The sequence below is a fragment of the Palaemon carinicauda genome, chromosome 1 (genome assembly GCF_036898095.1).
Source record: "Palaemon carinicauda isolate YSFRI2023 chromosome 1, ASM3689809v2, whole genome shotgun sequence".
In the NCBI taxonomy this organism is placed as follows: Eukaryota; Metazoa; Arthropoda; class Malacostraca; order Decapoda; family Palaemonidae; genus Palaemon; species Palaemon carinicauda.
Window position 1 is genome coordinate 7,793,235 of NC_090725.1, and position 7,953 is coordinate 7,801,187.

General features: G+C 36.6%; 1 pseudogene; it reads left to right on the top strand.

The window, feature by feature from the left end:
• Window positions 1-1,140: 1,140 nt before the first annotated feature.
• LOC137646308 (uncharacterized) lies at window positions 1,141-7,698 on the top strand (annotated as a pseudogene).
• Window positions 7,699-7,953: the final 255 nt, after the last annotated feature.

Below are 7,953 nucleotides of genomic sequence, written 5' to 3' on the forward strand. Positions count from 1 at the left end.
AAAAGATGGAATAAAGAAAAAATATTCGTAAAAGAATATATATGTCTATGACTTGAAAAATTCGAAGGATCAAAATACTCAACATGTATATAAGATATATAAAGGTTTCCCCTAAATGGAGTTATTCCAAATAACAGGAAAGATAATGATCATTGCCAAAAACACACCCTTGCTTCCTGGTTGTTGAAGCCCCTTCTTCAAAATTCCTCTTTCACCCACCTGCCTTCCATCTTGAAGTCTTTCTATCTTACTTCTTCCAAACAATTCTAAATTGCATGTGATTTTCAAACATCTATCATCCTCCATCATTTTCATATGAAATAAACGTTCTGAATAATTTAGGAGAGTTGGGGTCTCCCTCTCCAACTTTTTTCTCAATTAGGATTTTTTCAATATCTTCATGTAGTTTTAGCATTGATGTACTTATAAATATAAATATGTGTCTATATATGTATTTATTTTCGTACCTGACAATATCGGTTCCTTTATGTTATCAAACAAGAGAGAGAGAGAGAGAGAGAGAGAGAGAGAGAGAGAGAGAGAGAGAGAGAGAGAGAGAGAGAGAGAGAGAGGGGGGGGGGGGCATTCCTGAAAAAGCAAGGATTATCTCAGCAATATTTCCCTTTTGCTTCCTACCCCGAAGAGAAACTTGTTTGGCGTTATCTGTTACTTTCATAACTGACACAGACTTTTTTAGACTGTTAAATACTGACTTTACCCGTCGTATATTATTATGATATTGATCCCCATTACATGTCTTAATAAAAGATTTTCCGAACCATATATATAATTCAATTGCAGAGAAAATAAGATTTATTTTTTACACTGTCTCATCTATATTTTAGTAGTTTTGAAGTTTCTTTGCAGAGCAACATCTTCCTCCTTCATTTTTCTTTCAACAAAAGCATTTTATAAATATGGATTTATATATATATATATATATATATATATATATATATATGTATATATATACACACATTATTAAATTTAGGTCGGAAAATGTAGAAAAAAATATTAAAGGGGGAAAACCTTTATGATTAAATTTTTTCAGATGATATAGTTCTGTTTAGTGAAAAATGGGAGGAATTGCAAAAGACGATAGAAGACTTGAATACACAAAGCAGAAATGTAGGATTGAAAATGAATATGAGTAAAACTAATATAATGTTCAATGAATCGGCAGAAAGAGAACAAATAAGGATTATGAACGAGCCTCTAGAGACTGTTAATGACAGACAGTAAGTGTTTCCCCAGGCCACAACACCGAAATTAAAAGAAGGATAAGTATAGGATAGAGTTTTTGGTAAACAAAATGAGATTACGAAAACTAAATGCCCCTTTCTCTAAAAACTTTAATCAGATGGTCCTACTAGTATCAACTTATGCATTAGAAACTTGGAGCCTTACTAAAACCTTAGAATCTAAGCTAGTTACAACTCAAAGAACTATGGAAAGAATTATGATGGGATTAACACTGAGAGACAGAAAAAATAAAAGAGCCACATGGATATGAGAACAAACTAAAGTAGAGGATATTCTAACAACATGTACGATAAAGAAATGGACACGGGCAGAACATATACTGAGAATAACAGATAATAGGTGGATATTATAGAATAGCAGACAGGGTCCCTAGCGATTGCAAAAGTAGGGGAAGGATGGGAACATGATGGATTGACGAACAAAGAAATTTTGCCGGTGTGGACTCGCATAGAAAGATCATACACATATGCAATTGGAATGACATGTCTGACGCCTTAGTTCTGCAGTGGACTTGTGAGTGTGTATATATATATATATATATATATATATATATATATATATATATATATATATATATATATATATATATATACACAGTAATATCCTACCTTATGTCATTAATTGGTCCCAGAGATCAGACATAACTTGGATTTTCACATTACAAAGTGACTTATATGTTCCCTATACACATACTGACCACGAAAAAGTACTTATTGCAGCCCTGACGAGGAATCAAGAAGGTGGTTTGAAAAATGGGTTAGCACCAGACATTAAACAAACAACATAAATACAATTCTGGACTTTTTCTGGAAGTAAACTGTTATCCTCCGTCTTTATGTCAGGAAATTAGTTATTTCGTATATATTTATAATGCAAATGTAGGCAGTTGATTATTTCATGAGACTTATTCATTAATAAGAGATAGAGGGACAAATGAAGTCAGATGTAATTGTGAGGGAAGATATCAGAATTATTAAGAGACGAGAGAGAGCGAGTGAATTGGAGGCAGTGTTGACAAGATTTGGTGATGTTTGCATTTTTGTAGTCGTAATAAACTGCCTTGTTCGGGAAGGCCCGTATGAGCAATAGTCGCCCTAAAAGCAGGTGACTTGTGATCACAAGGGATCGGCCATTTTGAAAGTCCGCGTGACAACACTCAAAGGCTGTACTATAAAGGGAGTCAAGAGCAAGCATGAGATTTCTTCCACTTAACTCCTTCAAAGTGTTAAGGTCATAATGGACTTTCGGTCTGACCCACATCCAGTGTTGCCAAATATGGGGATTTATCCCTAGATTTGGGGATTTGGGATGCCTGATGGGGATATTCTGTACACATTTCTATGAAGAAGAAACAAAGATGAGTAAACCTTTATATCATTGTTATTAATTTGCTTGCACTTACATGAAGTATAGTGAAAATTTTCTATATTAGTAAAGCCTACGTGATGAGAAAATATATTTTTGGAAATGGGGATTTTTCATCATGAGTTTTGGGGGAATTTTAGACTAACCCATCTGGCAACACTGCCCACATCCCCCTCTGGAATAAGGCATCCTCCTGACGTTACGAATACACCTCCACTTCAGGAATGCGGTACACATTGGCCGTCTTGTAAGCCGAGAGGGAGAAAACAACTCCTTTACTTCCACGACAGGGAGGCGGTACCCTTTGCCGCCTTGTAATGGAGGAAAACGAGCGCCCTCTAGATTGTGATGTTTGAGGGGAATTAATCAAAGATCATGACCGTCAGGAGTCCATCTGTCCTGGCAGGGGCCCTTCTCCCTGTGAAGGACCAGGATTCGTCTGGTCTGATCCCAAGAATTCTTTGCAAGAAAGTCTCCGGAAGTTACATTACAATTTTCATAAAAACGTTTTGTACATTTGAATTGATGGGAGAAGTACAAGAGGAAGGCCAAGGTTTGGGTGGATGGATGGAGTGAAGGAAGCTCTGGGTGATAGGAGGATAGATGTGAGAGAGGCAAGAGTGTGTGCTAGAAATAGGAATGAATGGCGAGCGATTGTGATGCAGTTCCGGAAGGCCCTGCTGCTGCCTCCGATGCCTTAGATGACCGCGGAGGTAGCAGCAGTAGGGGATTCAGCATTATGAAGCTTCATCTGTGGTGGATAATGTGGGAGGGCGGGCTGTGGCACCCTAACAGTACCAGCTGAACTCGGCTGAGTCCCTTGTTAGGCTGGAGGAACGTAGAGAGTAGAGGTCCCCTTTTTTTGTTTTTGTTTCATTTGTTGATGTCGGCTATCCCCCAAAATTGGGGAAGTGCCTTGGTATATGTATGTATGTATTAAGAGTAGTAAATTTTAACTTTAGATAGTCATCAGTAAAGGACACAATCTGCACGGCGTATCCATACCCGTACCATTTCTTGAGAATATTAAGTAAATAAATTGAGTAAACTTGCATTGTAGAATGAATTCAAGTTAATGACTTTTCCAATGATTCATAAAAACGCGAAGCTTCAATTTCATTAAGTTTTACCAACGAAGCTTCATATCTAGACGCCACTAATACATTATATAATTACTGACAATGTAAAGTATCTAGTTGAAAAGCATATATCTATATATATAAGCACACACACACACACACACACATATATATATATATATATATATATATATATATATATATATATATATGTGTGTGTGTGTGTGTGTGTGTGCATACATCCATATTGTAGATGCTGAAGCCCTATTTAGGAAATGGTAGGCTAATCGTTATAACTTACCGAATAAATAAAAAATGCGCAAGGTCCATGGCATCTACATTTTGCGATATCGGGATTCCCTTTTGAATAATTCTCAAAGGGAATAAGAAGTTTAAAGATTTAGAATAAAAAAAAAACAATAGAATTGACATAATATATCAGAAATATACACTAAAAGAAAAATTAAATCTATAAACACAAACAAACAAGCAATCGGAATAGACAAAACAAAAGGAAAATAACTAAAACAGATGCATTAAAATCATTAGCAAGGTAATACAATTATATTAAAACTGGCATAAAAGAAATTGACGCGCTGTCTGTTTAAAACCTTAAATTCAACGACAATGAATTTTCTAAAAGGGTTTCTTTTCGGAACGAATTCGAACCTACTTGACGTAAAAGGAACCAACGCAATAAGAATTTTTTAATATTCCCAGGATAGAAAATAACGAGTTAATAACACTAAGAACATCATCTCAAACAGTAGACTTTATGAAGCCTCTAAATACAAACGAGGTACTCCATAGGTTCTTATGGAGAATTGCATTTTTCAGGTCTATTACGACTTGAACAAAGGTAGAATATGTCTGCGTCAATTACTCTAGACCAGTGGTTCCCAACCTGGGGGAAATTTCCCCCTGGGGGGAAATTTGAAGCTACCAGGGGGGAAATAATTACACTACCTACTAACTAAAAAAAAAAAATATCAGATGCCAAAACGAGCCCTGATATTGATACACTGGTGCACAAGAAGCAAACTCAACCCTCTCACTAATTCAATTTTGAAGTAGAAGAATAAACAAAAGTCTTTTTATTTTGCTACTAGCCGCTCTTCATATACTGATAAACAAATAGTTACAGAGTAAAATGGATAGGGAGCGGTTAGTAACAACTAACCTCATAGCTCTATGGCTATGCGATTAGTTGTTACTAACCGCTCTCTATCCATTTTACTTTGTAACTATTTGTTTATCAGTATATGTGTATAATGGAAAAATAAATTAGTAGTCGTCACAGTGTGTTTCAACTACTCTTTCCCTCATACACATGAAGGGGGAAATCTGGAGGGTTGCACTGGGTGCAGGGGGCAATGACAAGAAAAAGGTTGGGAACCACTGCTCTAAACTATCCTTGGTTCCTTTCACATAAACATATTATAGCAAGACTATCAAGGAATCTATTTGAAACTGATTAAAGAAATGGAGACTTCTCTTTAGACCCTCCAAGTAAGAGCATTTATGAGACAATCCTATTACCCAGATCTTAAGACATAATATTGCAATGCTACACTGAATCTCAATTCTCTCTCTCTCTCTCTCTCTCTCTCTCTCTCTCTCTCTCTCTCTCTCTCTCTCTCTCTCTCTAAGTCTGTTTGTCTATCTGTCTATGTTTCTCTCTAATACGTTTCAACGGGATTCTTTTGAATAAAAAATTTATGCTACAGAAAAACATTTTAAAAAATGCAACATTTTAATATAAATTCATAATAAAACTTCGCGTGAGCATAAAAAGATTCAAATATTCAAATGTTATAACTTTTTTATTCTATTAACGAATAATTAGCTTCGAGCTATATCCTACATCACTTCAACAAATGGGGTTTATTGTCACTGGTATGTGTGAGCTATATGTAATAGTATACATTTCGATGGTATTACTGTATTTTAAACCGTGGATACCGACTAATTATGACCCTGAATATGACGTGAAGATAAGACGAAATAAAAGCAAAAATGACCAATATTCCCCTTCAACGCTTAGCTGGGTTCATGAAAAAAGACTTCGCTCAGAAAAAGAGGAAAAAGATGGAAAAGCTAGAGTTGAAGCGTATGAAAAAATCAAATTAGAAAAGAAGGCAAAAGAAGAAGAGGAAAGATTGCGGCTGGAAGAAGAGGAAAGACAGAGAGTGTTGAAAGAGGAAGAAGGGGAGAAGAAAAGAGCTGAGGAAGAGGAAAATAGACTCAAAGAGGAACTTTATAAGGAGATTCAACAGTGACCACTCAGCCGATGAAGAGGGAGAAGATCCTGATGATACAAATAAGAAGACCACAGAAAGTGAGGGCAGTGATAATAGTAATGAAACACAGGTTGCTTCTAAAGACAATCATGAAGTTAATATAAAAAGCGAAGCAAAATTACAGATTAATAATAATGCTCACTTCATTCTTCAGAAATAACACAACCAACTGGTACTCCTTATCTAGGAAATACTTCATTGTACAATAAATATACACATTTTAACACAGATATGAAGACTCCATACCATGATATGCTAAAACCAACACCATTTCCATCCCAAAAAGATAGCATAAGAACTCCTTTGAAAATGCCTACATATATAAATTTTGCCGATTTTGAAGGTGATGCATATGACCCTTTTGAAGGTGCAGTATTAAAATCAATTAATGACCTTGAAGAACTTGCAAAAGTTTTAGACTCGTCTAAATTAATTCACAGCTCAAAGAAGGAAGTTTTCTAGCAAAGTCAAATTCTAGTGAAGAAAAAGGATCAGTTCATATGTACCCAACTGGTCAGACTGCTTATGGTACATATTGTCAGTATCCTTTTTACATGCAGCAGCACCAACAGCAAAGCTATGGCCAGTTTACAAACCAGATAGCAAAGAATTCCCAAGTTACTTCTACGTCTCCAACAGGGCATTCGTATACTTGTAATCCACAGTATAGTGTAGGTCTCAATAGGACATACCAGAATTCATATGACAATCAACAGTGGAAGAACAGTTTTAATGTAAGTAGTCGAAGTAAACCTCAGTTTGGAACATATGATTATCATCTTCAAAGCAGTAATGTAGGTGGAATGAGTCCTGGAAGTGCTAACGTCAACCTCACAACTGCAACAGCAACCATCCCTGTTGCATCTGCCAGTAGCTTACAACCAGGCTCTGTGGAGAGTGGAAATCCTGCAAAAAGACAAGACTTAGAATATTTTTACTCAAAGTATTATTCACACAACAAAGCTACAGTTCCAATTAATCAACAGTCTGTGATGAGATCTGGAGACTCAACGACAAACCACAGTAATGGGGGTTCAGGAGCAGCAGGCTCCACGAATGGTTCGCTACGTTCGTGTCAGTGTGTTCAAGATCTGAGTGCTGCTGCAGATTCTGAGGTGACAATATATAGTAACGGCATCCAGTCGCAAAATGAATCACGAAGCTTCACACACACTCTTCCTCCAAGACCATCCAGTACAGGCCTTAATGGTTTAGAGGATTAGAAGCCGTTACCTGACTTATCCAGCAGCCCTGAGTTAAGTCCCAATCAGCAGAATCCTCCTCATGGTCCTCCATCCCATACTTCATGCTCTCCGTATACTCCAGTTAAGTCTAGGCTTCCGAACCATTCGCAGAACTTACAGCTGATGCTCAAGTTTTAGTTCAGAGTATGGCAGAAATGGGATTTCCTAGGCCACGTGTTGCCAAAGCAGTTCAAAAGCTGGGCACAGATCACAAAAAGCTCATTGAGGATTTGCTTGTTCTGTAATCATTACAAGACACAGGTGAAGATGAATACAAGGCTTAACTTGCCTTTTACTATTACATGGGTGACATACAAAAGACAAAAGATCATCTCAATGCAGCTAAGCAGCTTTTAGCCTTGGGTTTTGAAGAAGCAAAAGTTACTGATGCACTTCTCAAAACATGACAATGACAGAGACAAAGCCCTGGAAGAGCTTATCCCATAGTCACCTAACATTTGAATTTCCTGGTCTTCATAAGGTGTGTGATCTTGAAATGCAGCAGGGAAGGTTAGAATGTGGCATATTGTCTTCCTGTTGCAGTGTAGCTTTGGTCACCTGTGCATTGATGATTGCATGATTTATCTTTTTTTCGTGGAAATTCTGGAAATATTTCTGCCATTATGTACATACAGTATAACAGCTATTTCTGGCCTTTATATGATGCAGTATCATAAGCTAACAAATTTTATCTGTTATTTT